Consider the following 26746-nt stretch of genomic DNA (forward strand, 5'->3'; position numbering starts at 1 on the left):
TGTTCGGTTATCTCCTCCTTAATGATCGCGACCAGCAGCTTCCCCACCACAGAGGTCAAGCGAACAGGTCTATAGTTTTTTACTTTTTGCCTCGCTCCCTTTTTGAATAGAGGTGCCACATTGTATGTTTTCTACCATACGTCTTTTTTCTCCCTCGCTTGAATGGCCTCCTGTACCACAGTGCAAGGTCAGCTAACTCAGCCTCTTTACAGTCATCATTATATACAGCCTCTTTACAGTCCTCATCCACACAGGGAGCAAGTACCTTGTACCTGTTTGACAAGGTCAAAGCCTGAGGCTCCTCCGTCCTGAATTCAGGATCCCTCTACCTGCCTCACTCACAGTCACACCCTGCTGCCCCGGACTACTGGCCGAATTTGAGGTACTTCATCTACGGGGTGTAACCAGTTTGAGTAAACTAGACCAGAGATCACTGAACATTGTCTATAAAGTGGAGAGAACACGGAACTTCAACTGCATGAGCTAGAGGAGGATGCTGAATATCAGTTTGTGAATAAAATCTTCACTAAATTGAGTAGTGAAGGATATTGAAAACATAAAGTATTATATTTTGAATGTTATTCAGAACTGTTTACTTTAATCTGTTTCACTAGATGATTTTTACACACAATTATGTTTTACCAGCAATTAAGTCAATTGTAACATTCCAGCTCCCTTAGCTCAATAACTAAATGTACCATAAAGTGTGATACCAAGCCATACAGATTCTCATCAAGATCCCAACTATAATCTCAAGTCTTGATCAGTGCTCAATCTCACTTGAAAATTGGACATGTAGTTGGGGTGTCTGTGATATTATGTCACTGCATAAAATCACTGCTTTCAGTAAAGGAAAGGACCAGGAAATAATTTGTATTGATGTCGTCCCATTAGCAGTGAATTTCTCATACTGCTGAATAGCATCTCATATATATATATCCAGCACATAGTTGCAAACAAGAAGTTTGCGTTAATTTGAAGCCTGAAACCTAATCTGGTAGATATATAGCAAAAGCACGATTTTTTAATCACTTTGGTGTCATTCTACCTCTACCTCTGGAACTCCCTGAATATAGCACCCAAGCTCTGAACTTTTCTACTTCATTTTTTTTTCTTCTTTTTTTTATAAATTTAGATTATCCAATTATTTTTTCCAATTAAGGGGCAATTTTAGTGTGACCAATCCACCTATTCTGCACATTTTTGGGTTGTGGGGGTGAAACCCACGCAGACACGGGGAGAATGTGCAAACTCCACACGGACAGTGACCCAGAGCCGGGATCGAACCTGGGACCTCAGCGCTGTGAGGCAGCTGTGCTAACCACTAGGCCACCGTGCTGCCCTTTCATGTTTTTCTAAAACTGTGTCAATGCCTTTAATTCTACGTGCCAATTATGCCTAAAACAAATGGTAACTTTTTTTTCAGTATCAAATTGATGGCAAGTACTAGTAAAGAAATAACCTGCATCCTGCCTCTTCGCAAGATATCGCAAAAGGCTCCATGAACAATTAATTGCTTTTCACATGCACTAACTTGCTAAAGGAAGTCTTGCGCCTTTCATGACCTCAGAACATCTCAAAATACTTCACAGACAATTAATTACTTTTGGAATAAAAACAGTAAATGGTGGAATAACTCAGCAGGTCTGGCAGCATCTGTGGAGAGAGAAACAGTATTTTTTTTAATGTGTAAATTTAGAGTGCCCAATTCATTTTTTTCTAATGAAGGGGTAATTTAGCGTGGTCAATCCACCTACCGTGCACATCTTTGGGTTGTGGGGGCAAATCCCACGCAAACACGGGGAGAATGTGCAAACTCCACATGGACAGTGACCCAGAGATGGGATCGAACCTGGGACCTCGGCGCCGTGAGGCAGCAATGCTAACCACTGCGCCACCGTGCTGCCTTGAGAGAAACAGAATTAATGTTACGATTTCCTGTGACTCTTCTTCAGAGCTGAAAAAAAGAGCTGAGAAGCTTTCGGCCACCTGTCATTTTAATACTCCATCTTGCTCTCATGCTGACCTCTCTGCCTTCAGTCTCCTAAAGAATTCCAATGAAGCTCAGTGTAAACCAGGGGTGGGCAAACTACGGCCCGCGGGCCGCATGCGGCCCGCCAAAGGTCTTTATGCAGCCCACCAAGTCATTAAAAAAAAAAAAAAAAAATATTTTTTAAAATTATTTTTAAATTTTTTTTTAAGGTTAATGGGGGGGGGGGGCTGTTGGGTTACTTACTGGTACAGGGTGGATACGTTGACTTGAGTAGGGTGATCATTGCTCGGCACAACATCGAGGGCCGAAGGGCCTGTTCTGTGCTGTACTGTTCTATGTTCTATGTTCTATATGAGGCGCCCAGAATCATAACCGGGTGAAGTAATTATTTTACTTAATATACTATGCGGCCCTTTAAAATTGTGAATTTCTGAATGTGGCCCTTGTACGGAAAAGTTTGCCCACCCCTGGTGTAAACTAAAGGAACAAACACTTTGGGTGCCTAAATGGGAGCGCGGCGTGGCCGGTAGCTCCCGGGAGAAGCCTCCTGTGGCCTTCCCGGCAACAAGTATACCTCGCGAGATCTATCCAGACCTCGCGAGGTGACGCGATCAGGATTCTGCCCACAATGGGCGTGACCAAGCCATGCACACCCAAGTAGGTTTCAGACCTGCTAAGGTGTACTCACCCGGGATCTACTGGCCTCCCAGCATCTAACTGCCTCCCCAGGGAGTCCTCAGCTGGGCGCCGTTCAGTACTGGTCCACACAAACCATGCAGAACAGCACGGATGGGGTTTACCAGGCCATTGGAGGCCCGTGAGTAGCCAGGGACAGTAAGGAGTGGCTCTCAGGCCCTCCCCCAGAACACGGGCACCTTGGCACTGCCATCCTGGCACTACCAGGATGCCAGGGTATCAGTGCCAGGTTGCCGGGATGGCACTGCCAAGGGTCAGGGCCTGAGTGAGGTCATGCCCATGAAAGTAAAGTTGGGGGTATGATGTATGTGGGGATGCAGGATGGATATGAAGGTGCCACGGAGATCGGGATGGCATTTAAAAATGACATCCCAATCTCTCGCTACAATGGGGAGTTCCGGCCAGGGGAGCTCCCCATTCTAAAAAACGGGTCTACGAGTAGTTGCTTGTTCCCTGTTCAGGCCCCTTATTCAAAGCGCATTGCCTTGAATGACCATGGGCGAGATTCTCCCAAAACGGGAGAAATCGTAAGGCTGGCGTCAAACCTGGGCGGGTTTGACGCCAGCGCGCCCCTTCCCGACCGGGAACCGATTCTGGTCCCCGGTCGGGGCTAGCAGCCCGACGCCGTAGGCTCCGGCATGACGGGCTTAACGGGCATGATGCCCCTCAGCCGCCCCGCGAATGGATACTGCGTTATTCGTTAAGCCCGCTTGCCGGAGTTAGCGCCGGCTGACGCGTCATATGACGTCAGCCGCGCATGCGCGGATTGGAAGACTCCAACCCGCGCATGCGCGGATGACGTCATCGCGTATTTGCGCGAAACCCGCGCATGCGCGGGCCGGGTTGCCCCTCAGCCGCCCCGCAAATGGATACTGCGGGGCGGCGGAAGGAAAAAGAGTGCGCGGGCATCGGGCCCGCTGCCCGCGATCGGTGGGCACCGATCGCGGGCCCATGGCACCCTTGGCACGGCCGTGGTACTGCCGTGCCAATCGGTGCCATGGTTATAAAAAGCGAGTTTGTGACGCCGTTTTTACGAACGGCCAGACCAGGTGTGTTTGCCGTTCGTAAAAACGGCGTAAAGGGCTGGGGGCGAGATCCTCCCAAAACGGGAGAAATCGTAAAGCTGCCGTAAAACCCGGGCGGGTTTTACGGCAGCGCGCCCCTTCCCGACGGGGGACCGATTCTGGTCCCCGGTCGGGGCTAGCAGCCCGACGCCGTAGGCTCCGGCAAGACGGGCTTAACGAAAATCGTTAAGCCCGCTTACCGGTGTTAGCGCCGGCTGACGCGTCATATGACGTCAGCCGCGCATGCGCAATTTGGAAGACTCCAACGCGCGCATGCGCGGGCGACGTCATCGCGTTTTTGCGCGAAACCCGCGCATGCGCGGGCCGGGTTGCCCCTCAGCCGCCCCGCGAATGGATACTGCGGGGCGGCGGAAGGACAAGTAGTGCGCGGGCATCGGGCCCGCTGCCCGCGATCGGTGCCCACCGATCGCGAGTCCATGGCACCCTTGGCACGGCCGTGGTACTGCCGTGCCAATCGGTGCCATGGTTGTAAAAAGCGAGTTGGTGATGCCGTTTTTACGAACGGCAAGACCAGGTGTGTTTGCCGTTCGTGAAAACGGCGGAAAGGGCTGGGACTTCGGCCCATCTAACAGCTGTGAATCTCTGCCGGCCGTAAAAAAACGGCGGCAGCGATTCGGGTCGGGACTTCGGCGGGGGGGGTGGGAGAATAGCGGGAGGGCGGGAAAAATGTCGGGAAGGCCCTCCCGCTATTCTCCCACGCGTCGTGGGGGGCGGAGAATTTCGCCCTGGGACTTCGGCCCATCGAACAGCTGTGAATCGCTGCCGGCCGTAAAAAAACGGCGGCAGCGATTCGGGTCGGGAGTTGGGCGGGGGGTGGGGGAGAATAGCGGGAGGGCGGGAAAAATGTCGGGAAGGCCCTCCCGCTATTCTCCGACCCGTCGTGGGGTCGGAGAATTTCGCCCCATGTGTTTCTTGGCACTGTGAGTGCCGGGAAACACGTGGCTAAACGAGCTCGCTCAGAAATTTTGTATCCTTTTGGGACGATCACGCCCTTAGCGATCGGGGAACCCTTTCAAAATGATGATGAAAACAATTCTAAGTGTGGACTAAATAATACGAAGAAACTTTTTGGTTAGATCGTACCCAACATCTTTCAATTTTGCATTTTACAGCCTTCTGGACTCAACACTGAATCAGAAATTTCAGACCTTGATTTCTTCCCCCATTTTGTTTCTTTTTCCTCCATAGGGTTCAATTAGAATCTTATTTATCCTTTGGTTTTGTTTTCAAATAGCTCAGTCCTCTAGCCCCCGCTGGTCCAGTGCCTCCTCATCATCCTCGTTCTCCACTTCCTCCTCCTCCTCAGAGGTGGACTCATCACCAACCTCCAGCACGTCGTCCCGCTGCTGTGCGAGGTTGTGGAGGACACAGCAGACCACCACAAAGCGGGCAACCCTCCAGGGGGTGTACTAGAGTGCACCACCGAGCGGTCGAGGCATCAGACCCGCATCTTGAGTAGTCCGATGCACCGCTCAATCACAGCCCGGGTGGCTGCATGGGCCTCTTTGTACTGGGTCTCCGACCTCTGTACTGGTGTCATTAGCCAGGTCCTCAGTGGGTACCCCTCATCCCCCAAGAGCCAGCCGCCCATCCCTGGCATGCTCCTTGAAGAGGGCGGGGATGTCCATCTACGCCAGGATGTAGCTGTTGCGGACACTCCCCGGCAAGCATGCACACATGCGCATTATCTTCATCAGGTGGTCACACACAAGCTGTATATTCAGGGAGTGGAACCCCTTTCGGTTAACAGAGGGCACCCTAGGTGGTTCGGTCAGCGTAGGGCAACATGCATGCCATCTATGATTCCCTGGACCTGGGGCATCCCAGTGATGGGGGAGAAACCTGCTGCCTGGGCATCTTGCGGAGTTCGGTCCATGTCAAAGACGATGTAGTCCTTCGCCTGGGTATACAAGGCATCAATGACCTGCCAGATGCACCTGTGGGCTGTGGCCTGCGAGATACCATACAGGTCCTCGCTCGACCCCTTGGAATGATCGCAAAGTGTAAAAGTTCTGTCTGTGCGGAGTCTGCACGTTCTCCCTGCGTCTGCGTGGGTTTCCTCCGGGTGCTCCGGTTTCCTCCCACATTCCAAAGATGTGCAGGTTAGGTGGATTGGCCATGATAAATTGCCTTTAGTGTCCAAAAAAGGTTAGGAGGGGTTATTGGGTTACGGGAATAGGGTGGAAGTGAGGCATAAGTGAGTCGGGGCAGACTTGTTGGGCCGAATGGCCTCCTTGTGCACTGTATGTTCTATGAACTATGATCTAGGTGTCGCAACATATCCTTGTTGAGGCAGAGACTCCTGCGACACGCATTGTCCGTCAAGTACTCAAATGGCCAGAGACACTGGAAACCCTGGGAGGTCGAGAGACTCCTCCTCTGCGTCCCTCCCTGGCCTGATGGGTGGCTGGGTCCTCAGCATGTGGGGCAGGCTCTGGCACATGGACTGCTGCCTTGAACATCTGCAGACACAGCTGCTGCCGCCTTCTCTGGTGTCTGGCCACATCACCTTGCACCAGCACCATGAGGGCAAATTCTGCGTCCAACATCCCTGCCATAACATTCAATATCTGTAAGGCACTGGGAGTGGGTGTTAGACTGACAAATAGCAGTGGCTCTCATGCCGGACCCTCCATTTCCCCAGTGATTCCCCCTTCTCCCCCCACCTGGAAAGTCCTGTCCACGCATTCCCGGCCGCAGCAGGCCCCCCTCACTGAACCCCAGACCCTGTACCCCGGACACCAGCTCACAACATCAACTGGACCAGGTGCTGGCCCCCTCCCCGTGGTACTCACCCACCCTCCAGCCATGGGCATGTCTCCCAGAGCTGTGTCCCATCCCCTAGATGTTCGGATGTCGGCTACTGCGTGTGTGGTGTTGCCTCCCGCAGTGTCCAGGCATCATGGTCTGATTGGGATGCTAGGCAATGGCTCCCACTTGTTACATAGCCCGCCCACCCATGGCGATCTGCAGTGCTCATTGAACCAGGATTGCTAATTCCCTATAAGGTATAGCCTCAGCTGCACGGCCAGAGGCCTCAGCAGTCGGTGGGGGTTATGGGTGGTCAGTAGGGCAGACAGGCAGAGACAAGGGTTGCCCCCAGAATGGGTACATACGATCCAGGTGTTGGCATGGTGGTACTGTGAGCGGTTGCTCCCGGTTGCCCCCCCAGCGCCAGCCCCCCTGTCAGCTGAGGGTGCACCACACCCATTGAGCACTGGGGCAGCAAGCTCAGTAACCCTGGGCTCTTTCACTATGAGCAAAGATGGCTAACTCACCTCCTCGGTTCCCTGCAGAAGCCCTTCCACCAGGTTCACGTTTTTCAAAGGGAGTACTAATCAGTGCCAGCATGACCACTTGCTGGGGAGGCCACTGAATGTCAGGAGGCCATTGGATATGGGGTGGCTCTCATTAATTGTATGGAAATGGAGCTTAAGTGGTGATAATTGGTTTCTCGCCAACCGGCCTCATTACGCTTGAGCGAGAGCGCAACGAGGGCGGAGAATTGCACCCTCAGTAACTAATTTTGGCACAGCCAACACTAAAGACGTGAAGGATGAACTGATCTTGTGCAATTGGATGAGGAAGGGATGTTGGAAAGGACACAGGGAAATTCTCCATTTTGTTTAAACTGTGCTGTAAAATCTTAACAGCTCAGCTGCAGGTTAGAACTCAGATAATCCTAAGGATGAAACTTCTGACAATCTCTAGGTGTCAGCCTAGGCTAAATAGTCAAATTATGGAGTGGGACGTATATTGCAAAATATCACCCAAAATCTTCATCCCTTCCTCTCCTGTGAGAGAGGGTCCCTTCCATATAATAAACTACATAGGCATGGTATCACACAGGGAACATGAAATGAGTTGGTTATAAATATGATGCTTTCTGACCTAATTGCCAATACCCGCAGCAAACTATCCGCCCTGCCTAAATCAAGGAAATAATGTTGGCTTTGCTCCAAAAAGGCTAAGGAGAGAAGACGAAACACTACACCGTTACTTCTGTCCACAGTAACAACATTTTAATCGTTTTCTTTTTTAAAAATTAATTTTGAGTACCCGATTCATTTTTTCCAATTAAGGGGCAATTTAGCATGGTCAATCCACCTAGCCTGCACATCTTTGGGTTGTGGGGGCGAAACCTTCGCAGACACGGGGAGAATGTGCAGACTCCACACGGACAGTGACTCAGAGCCGGAGTCGAACCTGGGATCTCGGCGCCATGAGGCAGCAGTGCTACTCACTGCGCCACCGTGCTGCCCACATTTTAATCCTTTTCAACTGCACATACCTATTTTCAGTATGCACTCACACTTTCACTTAACTCTGAAATGTTTTGCTCCGCTATGAAGTACAATTAGGATAGAATAATCACCCAGGAGAGTTCTCTTGGGGCACAAAGGCCATCACCTGGAGCTAAGCAGGTGCCAGCTTTGAGTCCCGACTTTAATTGCAACCATTTGGAAACAACCATATTATATCAATTCCAAAGTGTATTTTTGCAAGGGGATTGCAGAGTCCAGTAGGTTAACAAACCATGCTCCCACTCCAGGGATCTCTCCTTAAATCCAACTATCTGCCAGCACACGGGCTTCATGTGGAATCAGCTTGAATTAGCTCAGCTCAGCGTGCTCAGGTCCACAGCTCAAAGTTGTCCATAACTTCGCTCTACTGTGAAGGGGCTGGTTTAGCTCACTGGGCTAAATCGCTGGCTTTTAAAGCAGCCAGCAGCAGGCCAGCAGCACAATTCCCATACCAGCCTCCCTGGACAGGCGCCGGAATGTGGCGACTAGGGGCTTTTCACAGTAACTTCATTGAAGCCTACTCGTGACAATAAGCAATTTTCATTTCTTTTTTTTCAAGAGGAGGCAACTTGCATTTACCACATGGCTTTCATATGAACATATTCATTAGGAGCAGGAGTCGACCATTCGGCCCCTTGAGCCTGCTCCAACATTCAAGAAAATCATGGCTGATCTGATTGTGGCCTCAACTCCACTACCCTTCCTACCCCCAATAGCCACTGACACCATTGTTTGTCAAAAATCTACCTATCTCTGTCTTAAAAATATTCATAAACCCTGCCTCCACCACTCTCTGGGAAAGAGTTCCACATACTCACAACCCTCAGGGAAAATAATTCCCAGCAACTTTGTGTTAAATGGGAGGCCTCTTTATTTTTAAACTATGAAGGCTAGTTCTGGACATTTCCACAAGGGGAGACATCTTTTCAGCTTCCACTCTGTCAAGACTCCTCTGGATTTTATATGTCTCAGTAAGATCCTCTCATTTTTCTAAACTCCAATGGATACAGGACAAACCAGGCCAACCTTTCCTCATAAAATAACTCCCACATCCCAGAAATCAGTCGAGGAAGCCTCTCTGAACTTCTTCTAACATAATTCTGTCCTTTCTTAAATAAGGAGACTACAACTGTACACAGAACTCAGGGTGTGGTCTCAGAAATACCCTGTATAACTGTAGAAAATAGTTAAGGGACCCCGGCATTGATCCCTGTGGCACTCCATTCATTACTTCTTGTCACCCCAAAAATGACCCATATATGCCTACTCTCTGTTTCCTGGTTAATCAATCCTCCATTCATGCTAATTACACCTTGACCTTTTTTCTTTGTGTAGTACACTTTGGTGTGGCCCCTTGTCAAATGCCTTCTGGAAATCTAAGTGAACCACATCCACAGGTTTCCCTTAATTCACATTGTTAGTTACTTCCTCAAGGAGCTCTAATTCCAATTCTCTTCCACACCTAGTTGTGCACTAAGGCAGACTTTTGTCTGTTGCCATAGCTAGTAATTCTCAGAACAGGCCACTCGTCTGTCGCGAGGGGCTTATAACTTGAGCGGTGCCAATCCACAGCATGCATAGCTAACCAAAAGCATCTCCCCTTTTTACCGCCAGCCATTGGCTTGTTTGGAAGGATTTTGCAGGTTGACACTCAACCTGCTTGACTGTGTGATGAACCCAACTTTCTTGGCCATCAGAGTCCTGAGGTGGGACTTGAACCCAGAGCTTCTGGTTCAGAGGCCCTTTGCGCCACAAGCCCTCCTCAAAGAGTTCTAATAAATTAGTCAAAGGCAATTTCCCTTTCACAATCTCAGGATGTTGCAAAGTGCTTTACTACCAAAGAGGTGTCATCACTATTGTAATGCAGGAAGCACTACAGTCAATTTGCAAACTCCCACAACAAAATGGCAATAGTCAGATAATCTATTTTTAGTGTTGATGACTGAGCGGTGAATATTGACCAACACACTGATGGTGTACTCACTCACCTGATCTTCTTCAAAATTGTCATTTACAAAGAATTGCTTTCCTGAATTCTCTTGTCCAACAGGACGGATAAGTGGGTCTCACTTTCACACCTCATTCAAAAGACAGCTCTCCAGAGTGTAACATAACAATAATAATAATCTTAACTATCACTAGTAGGCTTACATTAACACTACAATGAAGTTACTGTGAAAAGCCCCTAAGTGCCTGTTTGGGTACACAGAGGGAGAATTCAGAATGACCAAATTACCTAACAGCATATCTTTCGGGACTTGTGGAAGGAAATTGGAGCACCCGGAGGAAACACATGCAGACACGGGAAGAATATGCAGACTTCGCACAGACAGTGACTCAAACCCGGAATCGAACCTGGGACACTGCGCTGTGAAGCAACAGTGCTAACCACTGTGCTACCGTGCCACCCATTCCCTCAGTACTGCAATGAGGTGCTTGTCTATGGTGTCAGAGGTGGGACTGCTACCGACTGACACTCACTGGAGTTGCACAAATCGATTCTGAGTTGCCAAGTAACATCACCAGGAACAGTTATCGGCTGCCTAAAGTGAGCTATAATACCATCGGTAGCAATGGAGACAGGTGGAGGAGGTGAGGCTGGCATGCCCCCATGCCAACTTCATGTGCCCTCAGATCTCCCATGTCCCATCCATACATCCTTATTTCTCCCATGCCCCTTCCATACTCATTCTTCCAGTATCCACTAAAATATGGATGGGATTCTCCAATCCCCCAGCCGCATATTTAAATCTGGGCCAAGGTGTTTAAAAAATTAAAATTAACATCAGTATTTAAATATTATTCTTCATTACACAATCACCAGGAATTCAGGAACTTTCTGGGTTCCGGGCTTGTTGCAATTTGAAATTGTTTCTTTTAAATAGCTCCAGTGTGAGAATGAATTACAATATCGACAACTGTCATCGCACAAACTGAAGCTTCCTTGACATGTATTGTTTTCGCTTAAGCAGCCTCAGCATTCTTTACAATCATTATGACAAGCAAGCAAACCACCCACAATTTAAGATGGCAGAATCAAATGTCACTTAACAGGCTTTATCTGACATGTTTCCATTTGTAACACCTTAGCACTATGCACTTCCTGATGTTTCAGTATCATGACTTTGAGTGATAGTGTAAAATGGGCTGCTAACAATATCAAGGCACAAAGGTGACATTGGTGTTCAGTGGGTAAATGCAGTGCCAACTGGAGCCATGCTTTTGCTCTGTATACCATCCAAGAAAACTACAGCAGCAAAATATTTAACTTTGAACAGGGCGCACAAATGCCAACAGTTTTGAACAAAATCTGTTTTCTCACTTTTTTTCCAAGATCACTGTTTTAATGAGTTGCTTCTTGTTTTTGGCAGAATGCATGGCGGGTAGATTTGGGTTGGTCCTATTGTGTAAATCGGACAATGCTGAGGTTCTGCATCTCTCCCAATTTTTATTTCTACGGATGACACTGGGTTGGCCCATAACTGTCAATCCATGCAAAGTCAAGATCTATCCCAGCTCGATCAACTCAGTCACGCTTGGAAGTAAACCTTCCGTAGCATTTCTGGGAGTAACACTCCAAAGTCTGGATGGCTGGGTGAAGGAACGTTAGCAAAGACTTGAAGTTATATAATCACCTTCATGGTATAAAAAGTCCTGGAGACTCTTTGCAGAGAAATAGTAATTGAAAAGAAAGACTGAGCCAGGGGAGAATCTTCGCAGGGAGAAGAAAGGTTTGGGTAAAACAAAAAATGAACCAAGAAGCTTCTGAGACAGAAGCCTGGACAACTGAACCAAAAAGAAAAGATTTTCACTTACATAACACCAATTTGCGCACAACATGACCTCAGAAACAGTAATGCGATAATAATGTGGTCTGTTTCGGGATGTTGATCGAGGGATAAACATCGGCCAAGACACAGAGAGAACTCCCCAGATCAAATAGAGCCACAATAAACTTTTAGTCTCCCTGAAAGGTTAGACAGGGTCCCATTGTAATGTCTCAACAAAAATCAGCATTACAGGACGTGCTGTTCTCCATCAATCATTTCACCCTAATAATGTACCTAAGTCTCTACAGAGTGCGGGCCAAACACACAGATTCCTGACTGAGAGGCAAAAGTACTACCACAGAGTCAAGGCTGACACAAAAGCGATCTTAAAGTAAATTACGAACTGAAATGAAATGAAAAAATGAAAATCGCTTATTGTCACGAGTAGGCTTCAATGAAGTTACTGTGAAAAGCCCCTAGTCGCCACATTCCGGCGCCTGTCCGGGGAGGCTGGTACGGGAACTGGATCTGGGAACTTCCAGATTCATATGATTCATGCAGATTACCATTGCACAATTAAGAGAGCATGCTCTCTCTTTGACCTAAAAAAATGCAGCTGAACTGAACCACTTCCTTGCACGAGGCCTGTCACCAAACAATGGGGCAACAACATCTAAATCATTAAAAGAGTTTGCCATCGGGCCTGTGATCTTAAGTTACTAACATAAGAAGATAATGGTTACAGATATAGTCATAACACAGTTTCTTCATAATCCCCACCCTCCGAACGGGCAAGGGATTAAAGAAAATGAAAAAAAAAAACGATCTAGTCAATGTAGTTTGATATTCAGGAACTAAGCAAAGTTGCAACACCACAAATTATGGAGAACAAAGCTTGAATTCAGGAAAATTTCCAAGTGATGCAATTTGGATCATTGTCAGTGTGTAAAAACATGGTTTTGAATGGCAAACACAAATTAAGTGTTGCCACACTCCACTGGCCCACATCAAGGAAACTGAAAATTTACATCTCATTTCTTCTATGAGTGACATATAATGGGCACATTAAGGTTCAACCCGATTGTCAGGTCAACTCTAAATGCTATAGCTTCAGACCAGTGAGAACACGACAAATAAATACACAAAATTCATCTCCATCACGCCCACTACACCATACTCTCCACGCTCCCCCTCCCCCATCCCCGCCAAACCCTCCCGCTACCCTTCACTGGCCCTCTAATCCTTATCTCCCTGAAAAATCTATTTTGGAGTTATAATTCAGCAGGGACCTTAAGTGTATGCTTCGAATATCTGAACAGGACTATTGAAATTCTAAGTGACAGACCAGGTAAACGTCACTGTTACTTGCAGGCCTCACCTTACCCCCTTCCAAATCGTCACAATTGTTATCGCAGCTATCCTACCATAAACGCATGAAAGTTACTTGTTCACGAGGTCATGGAATTGGAACAGGTCTGGGGCTTGCTCTATTTGCTACGTCTGGATAGTAAATGGATAGTGGCCATCCAAATCCATTGCTATTACATAGTAATGTGATGTATTGATACTTTTCAGTGCCCATAACCACAGCAATCTCTTTTCTCAGTTAATGTCAATGGATTCCTGAGGCAAAGGGCATTTGGCGCTACGGAGGTGGTAGAGCGAAGGATTTGGGTTGATCAGGACCTGGAATATATCAGATCCTTGAACTCCAATGGCGTGAACTAACAAGTAATGATGGAGCATCTGCCATAGGAGCACTTTGTTCAGCTCTACAAAATCCACAAATGCAAAAGCTGATAGATTTGAACAGAAAAAGGACGGCAATAAAGAGCATAAATTAGAAAAAGGAAAATTTTATAGACAAATTTTCCGCTATTGTCCAGCATCGCCAGATGGACAAAAGCCAGCAACCACATAATGGCAGAATGGTGATTTAATGGTGCTGAAGGATGTGCCAATGTAGGAGAAAGTCCAGAGGTACAAGGGAATGCATAAGTGAATGGCTTGTCACACAATCCTAGATGATATAATGGGGAACAACTGACAGTAAATTCGCTAACCTGTTGTTACCATGTTTCCTAATATCAAACTATTCCTAGAAGGATCCCGGAATCTGACATTTGAGGTGATTTTAACCATTAAGGAACGGCTTGCACAATGTACATGCTGGGCACCCAACAGCTCCGATGGGAGACCTCGTAATTTTGAGGATGAGGTCACATTTCATGTCATCAACTGCATACCCTGAATGGGTGTCCCAGTACAGCTCACAAGCTGCAGACTGCCACGGCATCAGGAGGTTCCAAATCCGATCCAACAGGCAAGAGGGTAGGCCTTGGGTGGTGATGTTGTCACAGAGAAGGGGATCCCAGAGCAATAACCCACAATACCCTTGTGGAGCTCGGAAAAGTGCTCCTCCTGCCCCACAAAAATAAATTTTTACTACCCTCTTTGGGGCCACTTCCTCTTTCCTACTAGGCTTTACTGAGCAGAGACTCCATGATCAACCCTCCATCCAGTAGACCCTCAAAACTGCACAGTGGTCTCATACCCATCTTAGAATTACTAACTTGCATATTTTTGAGAGCCCTGCCTTATTGCAGGAGGGACTTTGGGTTGGCCAGTGTAAGAACCTGGGAAAAATGGCAGCACTACAGGATTGGGTCAGTAAGCTGACTACCTCCCTTAAACTCCGTCACCCCCCCCCCCCCCCCATTTCCCCCAGATGGAGGGAATTAAAATTTCCGCTTGTGGCATTTGGTGCCAGCGACATCATAAATAGGGTCTACTGCAAACAATGTGCCAGTTACTTTCACAGCGCTGAGACAGAATTTCACGTTAAAAAGAATGTTTCCACCCTCCAGTTCTTGTCACGCCTGCGTCTGTCTGTGGCCTGTGTATGTTTATAAGCGAGGCAGAAAAATCTCAGTGCAAATGTCGTCGGTACCAGGGAGCTGCCATCTTCTGGTCCTATCCTCATTGGCTGGGACACCCGGTTACTGGGATTGTGCTGTGCTCAGGCTTGATGGGCCGAGCTGTGTTCTCTTATTTCTTGTGTTACGGAGTGACTGGCTTGTTGAAATGAGCTTTCTGTGGGAAAGGGTGAATAATGTCTCTAATACCATAATCTGTCTCGTCACAGAATAAAAAAAAGAAGAATGTTTACTCCAGGCCTATGTTTAACCAATAGGTTTAGAATTCTGAATCATGCTAATATGGGTAACTGAGATATCAAGTGATGGCACAGTGTAGCCACCTGGGGTGGCCACTACCCAACACAAAATGGAAGATTACAAAGAATGCAGGGAAAATGGACATGTTGCAAAAGCAAGCAGCTTGCAAAAGCACTTGTGTATTCTGACTGCTGCAGAAACCAGACAGCACTGTGAAAGAAAACAAGTTAGCATACTAATGAGGCGATACCCGGTGATTCCCAGGTTCAATGGAAACAAGTTAACTCAAATCGCTACAGTGAATAGAAGGCCAGACTTCTCGGCACCATGAGAAGTCCAAAACAATAAGCCCCAAGAACCGCCCAGTGATCGAGGGACTGCCCCGTTATTGGGGAAATTCAAATCAATCGATTGGGAAGAGACCCAATCGATTGCGAGTGTATAGAGGGTCCGCCCAGGTGGGCGCGAGACCCTGGGAGTGGTATAAGACAGAGACCCCGACCCCAGCTCTCTCTCTCTGCCAGCCCTCCCAACAAGAACACCTTTGTAGCAGCTCTCGAACTTGACCACGGAGAGGAGAGGCTTGGTCAGCAGCCGCCATCAAGTAAGTGTCACACAACGCACGCTACGAGAGTAGACACTCCTGACCCCTTTGTTCCACACCGACTGGAAGCCTGCGGATCCAGGACAAAGCTAGAGGCCATTGTTCCCTGATCCGGCAGTTCCCTTATTCCAGATAAGTATTGGCTTGTTAGTGGTAGGATTAACCTAGTCTTGTAGTTTTATATGAATAATTAGTAGATAACTATTATAATAAACGTGACTTTTTTGAACTTACTAACTGGTGTATGGAGTTATTGGTCTGAACTTGAACTTGAAACTTGTGTCGGTATCTTAACGATACCTGACGACTCTAGAGCTAAGGAACGAAACAGAGCCAAATTGAGTGTAAAGCACACTCACCCAGAACGAGCAACAACAGATATTGCCCTTTCTACCATAGGAGAAAGCAAGAAAGAAACAATTGCATGTATAAATCACCTTACACAATCTCAGGATGTCTTATTGAAATGGAAGAGATTCTGAGGGGTTTTGACAGGGTTGATGCTCGAAACATTTCACAAGTTTCAACGGAATCTCGCTCTCTCTGTGCAAGATCCAGGCATGCATATGTAAATGAGCCATTCGGTTCATTTAAATATGCATTCAATGGATTCACATGACTCACCAGCCTTCCCAGCAAGGACTCAACTGGGTGCCATTTGGTACTCGTTCACAAAGTCATGAGCCTGTTGTGCTGGCACCTGTGGGGTCTCGCTGCGGAGTTGAAACCCTGGGTGGTCGGGGACTGGTCATGGTGGCACCCTGGCACTTACCCTGGGACCTGGGCACCTTGACAGTGCCCGTCTGACACGTTGGCAATGGCACCCGAGCATCTTGACACTGTCACCTTGGCACTGCCATGGTGCCCGGGTAGCACTGCCAGCCTGACAGGGGCACTGCCAGGCTGGCAGTGTCAAGGTGCCCAAGTGCCAGGGATAGGGCCTGGAGTCGGGGGGGGGGGGGGGGGGCCTTGTCCATAAGAGGTGGGGTGATGGGGGGTGGGGGAAAGGCTTGAGGACCCTAGAAGAGGTAAGTTGGGTGACATGAGAGGGTCCTAAGCCCACATTGGGGCCCCTGAGAGTTGAAAGGTTGGTGTTGCCTTTAAAAATGGCAACCCAATCCACAAGTAATCTTCCTGCACTGTCAAGCTCATCAGTGCATGGAATGACTTAAAGAGTGGCCTCGAAGGGGTGTTCCTCGCCAAGGCAAAATAAACCCAGCAAATGCCGATGAATAGTACGGTCTTTCTCAGCGCCTCTTTAACTCAAGCCCTTTGAATCGCACATGTAGCAACTGCTGCCATCCAGAATATACATTATTATATACAATTACATGGTGCTAAAGAATGAGGACTTGAGCTGGCTTGGTGTCACAGTGGTTAGCACTGCTACCTCATGGCGCCGAGGACCCGGGTTTGATCCCGGCACCGAGTGACTGGCCGTGTGGAGTTTGCACATTCTCCCCGTGTTTGCATGGGTCTCACCCCCACAACCCAAAGATGTGCAGGATAGGTGGATTGGTCATGCTAAATTGCCCCTCAATTAGAAACATTTTAAAAAAAGAATGAAGACTTATAAGAGTGGCGCTCCAGACTCACCGGGCGCGATTCAGCTAAAAAGTTTCTATGTCCGGTTGCGGGCGCGTTTGGAGGGGTGTTTGGTTGGCGCTGCCAAGTGTCAGGGCCTGGGAGGGCCTTGCCCATGAGAGAGGTGGGGACAAAAGAAGTTGGGGGGATGTCCAGGACGTTGGGGCCCCTGAAAGTGGCAGGATTTGATGGGTTGATGGGAGGGGGGGCGTGTAATGATCAGGGCAGCCATTCAAAATGGTGCTCAATCTGCGAGGAGCCGGTTCTGCTGGCGAACTCAGTTCTACAGTGCAGGAAAAGTGCCGAAGTACGGCCTTGACGGGGAGAAACACCTCGAGGCCCCCACATCACAGCAATGTGTCGTTGAATTGTGGGGTCAATCTCGTCTCTGCAGCTGCATTCTATTACAGAGTTACTGTTGTAATGTAAGAATGGGGGCAATCAAATTGTGCACTTCAAGTTCCCAGAAACACCAATGAAATAAATAGCCAAATCATCAGTTTTTAGCGGCTGGTTGAGGGATCAATTTGTTCAGGACTTCCAGTTCTTTTTCAAATAATGCCTGGGATCTTTTATGTCCAATTGGGAGAGCAGGCAGAGCTTCTGCTTAACATCCCAACTGAAAGAGCACATTTGACAGTGCCGCATTTTCTCAGTACTACACAGAAGTTCAAGCCTAGATTGTGAGCTCAAGTCTTTGGAGTGGGGCATGAGTCCATGGCCTTCCAACGCAGAGGCAAGAGAGCGATCACTGAGCCACAGCTGATATTACAGTATTTTTATGCACAACATTTCAGTGGAGTACTGGGGGAATGCATTAATATCCTTTGGGTCATCTGCTTGTTCCAATGGCACAGATGAACATTTAAGGTTCCATAGCACTACTGTATTTAAAGAAGGGAGGGAACTCTTTCTGTACTCAGGAAAATGCTCCTTCCTCAGACAACCTGATCAAAACATTAGCATTCATCTCGAAACTTCTTGTGTCACCTTGATGGGTGATAAATGGCCTCCTGAGTTTACTCATGTAACACTTCACGGGGATTCATCGTTGGTGAAGTGCTGGGCAATGTCTCCGAAAGATGCCGTTTCACGGAAGTCTCCACTTTCTGTGAATCCGAGCCATTATAAACTGACATGGGAGCACAGATCAAAAGATCCAAACATTCTGTGTATTTGGCACCTCGCAAAGGTTGAATCATCAGGGGGACTCATTGTTATGAACTCACTCTCAATGGAGACCGACAACCCTTTTCCCTTCACGACTGGTTAAATCTATCCTCAGGAGGTTGCTGGCTGTTGCCTTCTGGGATTCATGTTAAAGGGATGCAGCCTTTATGAAAAAGTATCTGGCAAACCTTTTTTGTCTGGAGAGGGTGAAAGGCTTTGCAGCCCTTATGGCAGCAGAGTGCGGTGTACAAGCGGTATGCTGCTGCATTTGAAGAGACACCTTTCACTTCTGTGTTTGTAAATAAACAAAGGCCATTGTCAAAACATTTCTCGACAAGTGCAATGCCCCTTTAACAACTCACCAGATTGTTTACTTTCTTTAGGTAAAGCCCAAGAGAAAGATCTAAAGTGTTTGGATCTTAGCACAGCCCCAGGTAGTCTGTACTTGGGAGTTCTATGGAATTAATGTACTTGGGAGTTCTATGGAATTAATAATCTGCTACAGAAGAAAGCCAGTTAATGGGCACTCTTGATTAAAGGATATATTTTCTGAGGTGTGAATTAATTGCCTGTATATTCAGCAAAGCTTTTACAATAGGTTCAGCCTACATAAAAGGCCCAAAGGGAATGTTTTGCTCAACACAAGGGCCGTCCTTATGGAAGCTTCCACCTTTCAAATGTTTTATTCCCAGAAGAATCTGATATAGACTTGACTCTGTTATAAACACAAATAAAAATGCAGCACAAGAATGGCCTCTCAGTACTAGTTTGATTTGAACTCTTCCCTTCAAAGAGGAGGTGTCTGAAGCTGATCACTCCCTGTAACAGGGACATTAATGAGTCATCCAAATGATAGAGGCAATAAAGCACACTGATCTAATAGCTGGAGGGACTAAAACATGTACCCGTCCTTTTCCTGTTGAAAATAGGGTTACTAAGAGACATAGCACAATACCACAGGCATTTGTGTGTACAGTGCCAATATCCTCCAATAATCAGTTCAATATAGTCGCCCCACCCCACATAATTTCCAATGTCTCTTTGTGGGGGTCTGTTAGTATAGTATAAACCTACGATGGATCCTTTTCACTTGTATATATATTTTAAACCATTACTTTGTGAACGTAACATAATGAATTATTTCTGCCAGCATGGTTTGATCTATATAAATCTAACCGAATGAGCTTTTTACAATCTACACCAATATCACAGACAAAGCAAAATGCAAGCAATAAGGTCAGCAGCTGAAATGAAAGGAAATCTGTTCAACATTGGCAATGGGATGGAAATACGGTGGAGTGTATTGCTCCACCTATCATATTCCTGGTCTCGTGACCCCCCCCCCCCCCCCCCCCCCCCACTCACCTTCTCAGCCAGGCTAAAACCCAAGCAGCAACAAGGAAACAAACCCCACCTGTTGGCAGACAATGGCCTCCATTTAGTCTCGTAACAGAGGCACTCACCATCGGGCAAGATTGCAAAAGATCGCCACAAAAGTTCTCCCCCTTTTGCATTTTCACAAAGATTTCCCCGTGTTACAACTAAATTATTGCTAATCCCAGACAGGGGTGTGGGTGATTTTCACCTGACTGGCAATGTGAAAGGTCATTGGTGATTAAATGCCAGTGTGTTGCTAACCAGTGTAAGAGACTGTGAGAAAGGCTAAGATCCTATGGCTCTGTGTTATGTATGGTAATGGAGGTAATCTAGCAGAAATGTCAGATGCCCATGTTCACACCTGTAACCGTTACTCTGTCACTCAGAAAATAAACGTTCCCATCTAAAAATAGGTGTATCTACAAGGTCTTTGACAGCTTCTCTCTTTCTCTACTCTCTTGATTTTCTTTTCACTAAGCTCTGCCTGGGTTCCATCCCAACATTATAGTATTTCTTCTATTCCTTCCCCCAAGTCCCCATAATTTCCCTGCTTCTCCTTTGTGCAAACATTCTTTGATCTTAATCCTCTTCCACTTAATTTCTTCCAGCCAATAATTTATGTGGATGCTTCATTGGTCTTTAACAAAATGATAGCAACCTGAGTGTGCCATGCTGTAAATCTGAGGGCCATGTTTATCTCACCACGATGATCCACCATTGATAAATAAATGAGAAAATTGAAACTCCACAGATACTTTTGTTAATTGAGCCGAAATGCACTTTCTTTATTGAAGTTCATCTTCAAATTGACAGTGGGCGCGATTCTCCGGAAACATTTCTAAGTGTGGTAGTGAGCGGCAATTGCTGCGAGATTCCCGCCGAGGCCAGCAACACAATTCAACATTAATTGGATTAATTCATTAATTTCATTCCCTTTTTAAAAATTTAACGTACCCAAATCTTTTTTTCCAATTAGGGGGCAAATTAGCGTGGCCAATCCACCTAGCCAACTCATCTTTTTTGGGTTGTGGGGTCGAAACCCACGCAGATATGGGGAGAATGTGCAAACTCCACATGGACAGTGACCCAGGCCGGGATCGAAATCGATCCCTCGATGCCATGAGGCAGCAGTGCTAACCACTGCACCACCATGCTGTCCCCTGATTCTTTTCATTCTTATCGGACACGAATTAACAAAAAAAAAAGTCCCGTTTTGGGTGCGAATAGCGGAGTATTTCTTAGAGCCTGCGACGCCAAGAATGGTCTCTCTGTCAAACGGGACTTGGTTTTCTGTGAGGAAATTTCTGCCGAGGCCGCACTTAGCTCACTTCCTGCACAGGAAGAGATCGGGGCGCCATTTCTAAATGCTGCCCAGATTTCGCGAACTCCCCCACCGCGGCCTCCGGACCCCACCAACTTACCAATTAGGGTGTCTGTGAGCTCCACTCACATCAGCTTATAAGGATAGGGCACCCTCAGGCCCAATCTCTAGCATGGGCAAACATAGCACTCGGGCAACTTGGCACTGCCAGCCTGGTACACTGGCAGTGCCCCTGCCAATCGGATAGTGCTACCTGACCCTGTCACTGCCACATTGGCACTGCTAAGGTTCCAGCTGGCAGTGGTAAGGTGCCTGGGTGGCATCAGGGGTGCTAGCGTACCACCCTGCCCAGAGCCCAATTACCCAGGAGCCTCCAATCACATGGAACACCCCTCAACTGCCACGTTTGTGAAAACCAGTGCTAAACGCTGCCACAGGGATGTCTTCCAGGCACGAATGTTCGACCCCACAGGCCTTGGGATTTTAAGAGAAATTCATTTAAATATACAAATCTTGATTCCACCCAGTGAGAACGAAAATAGAAGAGCTAATACCAAACACAACTATCCACAACGACTCCTCACTCAGACTTCCCGAGGCGACAGTGTCACATGGTGTAATTCTACAGCCACCTGTTGGTTGGAGTCTAACAAATTAGCATACAGAATTGTTTATGCATATCATTACATCCCCTTTCCTTTAGATTTTAACAAAAATATAATAAACATAATTTAAACCAATTATCATACATATGCTTAACATAACAATTCAGACTTTTTACAATTACAGTGTCCACGACAGATTCAGTCTGCCAAGCTTCTTTTGATGTCTCGTTGACCGTCTCAGCTTTTGTTGATCCGCCGAATCTGCTTGACATTCTAGTGGCTCTGAAGATGCCTCTGTTGGAACTGCATTAGTCTGTGCATCTTCAGGTTGTACACTTGATTCTTGTTCAGGTTGCGTTGGTTTGGATAGACAGAAGTTTTCACACACATCATCTGCTAACAGCGAAGTAACAGTTGGCTGAATTTTTAACAAAGTTGTTCTGTTCCTCCTGAGTATCTGTCCTTGGTGTGTGATGACTCTGCAGGACTTTGGACCTACCTTCTGTATCACCTTCTCACACTTTGACCAGCCATCAGGATCCTCCACCCTTATGATGTCATTGTGTTCTAAAGGTAGTAGAGACCCGGTTAACCTGTCGTAGTATCGCTTCTGCTTCTTCTTTTGAGACTGCAGTTGATGTTTTATTTTACGACTTGCTTGTTGATTTGAAAGACATGGCAACATTGTTCTTATCTTCCTGTTCATCAGTAATTAGGATGGTGATTAACCAATGCTCAAAGGTGATCTCGATAACAGAGCAATGCCAGACATGCATCATGCTGGATGTCCAGCGATTTTTAAAGTAATTGTTTTACTATTTGCACACCTTCCTCTGCCTTTCGATTTGACTGTGGATATAAAGGACTGGATGTGACATGCTTGAAATCGTACTTCTGTGCAAATTCCCTCCATTCCTGACAACTGAAACGTGGATCATTGCCATTCATGACAACCTGTGGAATGCCATGACGAGCAAAGATAGAAATGTTTGTAAAATTTCAGCTCGCAGAGACTGTGGTATTAATTACTCTTTGTTGCCTTAGTAGGAATCTATTGGCCACAGTTAGTTCTGCTCTGATGCTGTGGTACTTGAACATGACCCTTTTGGCCATCTCTTGTTGAGATTTTTGATAACCATCTGCAGCGCTTCATCCTTTTTGGTTTCTGCCACTATTAGTTTTAATTTTTCATCAGATACTGGCAGTGTCTCTGATATCATATTGACATGACTTGCATATCATCTTTAATATGATTGTCTTCTAGCACAGCTGTAGCTCTTGATAGCGCATCTGCAACAATATGCACACCTGGAGTGCAACTGAGATCAAAATCACTGCTGGAACTTGATCATCATTCTCTGGATGCGTGGTGACATCTCACTTAGGTTTTTTTTGACGATAACTACCAATGGCCTGTGATCCATTTCTTTTTTCTTTTTTTTTTCAATAAACAATTTTATTGAGGTAATTTTTGGCTTTGTAAACAGTTACAGACATCAACAGAAAGAAAGCAAAAAAGGCAAAAATGTGCAAACATTCAATACTTCAATCGTAACATACTGCACAAGCCCGCTCCTCTCCCACCGGTACTACCCGCCATTTTATCCCTCCTACTCTGCTCTACTCTACTCTACCCCCCCCTGCTGACGCTCACTCTCCCGCAAAGAAGTCAATAAATGGTTGCCACCTCCGGGCGAATCCCTGTACAGATCCCCTCAAGGCGAACTTAATTTTTTCCATACCCAGGAAACTCGACATGTCCGCAAGCCACAACTCAGTCTTCGGGGGCTTTGAGTTCCTCCACGCCAATACTATTCGTCGCCGGGCTATCAGGGAAGCAAAGGCCAAAACATCGGCCTCTTTCTCCCCCTGGACTCCCGGGTCTTCCAAAACCCCAAACATTGCCACCCCTGGACCCATCGCATCCCTTGTTTTTAGCACCCGGGACATGACGCCCGCAAATCCCTCCCAGTACCCCCTAAGCTTAGGGCATGCCCAAAACATGTGAACGTTGTTCGATGGTCCTCCCGCGCACCTAGCGCATTTACCCTCTATCCCAAAGAATTTGCTCATCCGAGCCACCGTCATGTGGGCCCGGTGAACGACTTTAAATTGGATCAGCCCGAGCCTGGCACATGTCGCGGTCGAATTTACCCTACTCAGGGCCTCTGCCCACAGCCCGTCCTCCATTTCCCCGCCTAGCTCCTCCTCCCATATAAGTTTCAGTTCCTTCGTCTGGGACCCTTCCTCCCTCATGAGCACCTTATAAATATCAGAGACTCTACCCTCCCCTTCTTCCCCCTAGAGACTATTCTGTCTTGGATCCCCATTGGCGGTAGGCGTGGGAAAGATGGGACCTGTCTACGGACAAAGTCCCGCGACTGTAGGTATCTAAAATCATTTCCCCTTCCCAGCCCAAATTTCTCCTCCAAGCTCCTCAAACTCGCAAAGCTCCCCTCCAGGAACATATCGCCCACCCTTCCCACCCCCACACTCTGAACCCCCCATCCATACTCCCGGGGGAAAACCGATGGTTGTCGCAGATTGGCACCCAAACCGACGCCCCCGTCTCCTCCACTGCCTACATGCCTCCTCCACTGGCTCCATACCCGCAGGGTCGCCACCACTACCGGGCTGGTGGAGTACCTGACTGGCGGCAGCGGTAGAGGAGCCGTGACCAGGGCTGCCAAGCTGGAGCTCCTGCACGAAGCCGCCTCCACCCGCTCCCAGATAGACCCCGTACCCACCATCCACTTCCTTATCATAGCGATGTTAGCCGCCCAGTAATAATTAATCAGACTCGGCAAAGCCAGCCCTCCCTCGCTGCGGTTCCTCTCCAGCATCGCCTTATTCACCCGCGGGGATTTTCCCGCCCAGACAAAGCTCATGATCATCTTGTTAACTCTTTTGAAGAAGGACTGTGGGACAAAGATCGGGAGGCACTGAAAAACAAACAGAAATCTAGGGAGGATTGTCATCTTTACAGTCTGCACCCTCCCTGCCAGCGACAGCAGGAGTGCATCCCATCTCTGAAACTCTCCCTTCATTTGCTGTCCCTGGCCAAATTTAACTTGTGCAGCCTGCCCCAGTCTCGTGCCACCTGGATTCCCAAATACCGGAAATTTTCCTCAACCAGCCTAAATGGTAGCCCTCTCAATATGTTCTCCTGGCCCCTTGCCTGTACCACAAACATTTCACTCTTGGCCGTATTTAATTTGTATCCTGAAAACTGGCCAAACTTCCTCAACATTCCCAGTATACTTCCCATCCCGGCCACTGGGTCCGACACGTACAGGAGCAGGTCGTCTGCGTAAAGAGAGACCCTATGTTCTACCCCACCCCTCACCATCCCCTTCCATCCCTCTGCGGCTCTCAGCGCAATCGCCAGCGGCTCTATGGCCAGCACAAACAGCAGCGGGGAGAGCGGGCAGCCCTGTCTGGTCCCTTGGTACAGCCTAAAGTACTCCAACACTTCTCTGTTAGTCCTGACGCTGGCCCTCGGGGCCTGATATAATAATTTGATCCATTCCACCAGTCCCTCCCCGAATCCAAACCGTCCGAGCACCTCCCATAGATAGTCCCACTCCACCCGGTCAAAGGCCTTCTCGGCGTCCATCGCCACCACTACCTCCACCTCCCTGCCCGCCGGGGTAATCATTATCACATTAAGTAATCTTCTCAGGTTGGCCGCCAGCTGCCTACCTTTCACGAACCCAGTTTGGTCCTCCCCAATCACCTCCGGTACTCAGTCCTCCATTCTAACCGCCAGTACCTTTGCCAGGAGCTTGGCGTCAACATTAATCAGGGAGACTGGCCTGTAGGACCTGCACGCCTCCGGGTCTTTACCCCGCTTCAATATCAGTGATATAGTGGCTTGCGACATTGTCGGCGGCAGGGTCCCTCTGTCCCTTGCCTCATTGAAAACCCTCGCCAAGACCGGGCCCACCAGCTCAGAAAATTTCCTATAGAACTCTACTGGGTATCCATCCGGCCCCGGGGCTTTCCCCGACTGCATGGCCTTTAGGCCCCCCAATACCTCCTCCACTCTAATCGGGGTCCCCAGCTCATCCACTTGCTCCCCACCTACTGTTGGGAATGTTAACCCGTTCAGAAACCTTTTCATCCCCTCCGGTTCTTCCGGCGGCTCCGAAGTATACAGCTTGCGATAGAAGTCCCGGAATACCCTATTCAATCCTGCCGGGTCCTCCACTTTGCGCCCCTCCCCATCCATCACTCTACCTCATGATCATCTTGTTAACTCTTTTGAAGAAGGACTGTGGGACAAAGATCGGGAGGCACTGAAAAACAAACAGAAATCTAGGGAGGATTGTCATCTTTACAGTCTGCACCCTCCCTGCCAGCGACAGCAGGAGTGCATCCCATCTCTGAAACTCTCCCTTCATTTGCTCCACCACCCTGGCCAAATTTAACTTGTGCCGCCTCCCTCCTCCTGAGTTGCTGCGCTAACAATCTGCTAGCCTTTTCCCCATGCTCGTAAACCACGCCCCTCACCTTCCTAAGCTGTTCCACGGCCCTACTCGTGGATAGTGCCCCCAGTCCGCCTGTAATCTCTGCCTCTCCCCGAGTAAAACCTCCCCCGGGGACTCCGCGTGCTCTTCATCTATCTGACCCATTTCCCTGACCAATCTATCCACCTCTGCCCTGTCTGCCTTGGCTCTGTGGGCCCCAATTGAAATCAGCTCCCCCCCGCACTACTGCCTTTAGCGCCTCCCACAGGGCCGCCGCTGAGACCTCCCCCGTGTCATTCACCTGCAGGTAATTTTGCATACACCTCCGAAGCCTCTCACAGATCCCCTCCACCGACAGCAGTCCCACGTCTCGCCTCCATTGCGGGCGTTGGTAGCTTGCCCCCCGATCTGCAGGTCTACCCAGTGCGGGGCATGGTCTGAGATAGTAATTGCCGAATATTCCGTATTCTTTACCTCCCCTATACAATCCCTGCTTAGTACGAAGAAATCTATCCTAGAATATACTTTATGGGCATGCGAGTAAAACGAGTAGCCCCTTCCTGTCGGCTGTCTGGCTCTCCAAGGGTTCACT

The 26746-nt window shown here is 48.0% G+C and overlaps 1 protein-coding gene and 1 non-coding gene across 2 annotated transcripts in view; one reads left to right on the top strand and one right to left on the bottom strand.

The window, feature by feature from the left end:
- Positions 1-26746, bottom strand: part of LOC119971636 (potassium voltage-gated channel subfamily KQT member 1) — an 865896-nt gene that overhangs the window by 697291 nt on the left and 141859 nt on the right. The gene's annotated exons all lie outside the window — the stretch shown is intronic.
- On the top strand, positions 14709-14845 carry LOC119972067. Its single transcript, XR_005461996.1, has one exon. It is a non-coding gene; the product is annotated as a small nucleolar RNA SNORA57 (small nucleolar RNA).

Source organism: Scyliorhinus canicula, chromosome 9, assembly GCF_902713615.1.
Source record: "Scyliorhinus canicula chromosome 9, sScyCan1.1, whole genome shotgun sequence".
Classification (NCBI taxonomy): Eukaryota; Metazoa; Chordata; class Chondrichthyes; order Carcharhiniformes; family Scyliorhinidae; genus Scyliorhinus; species Scyliorhinus canicula.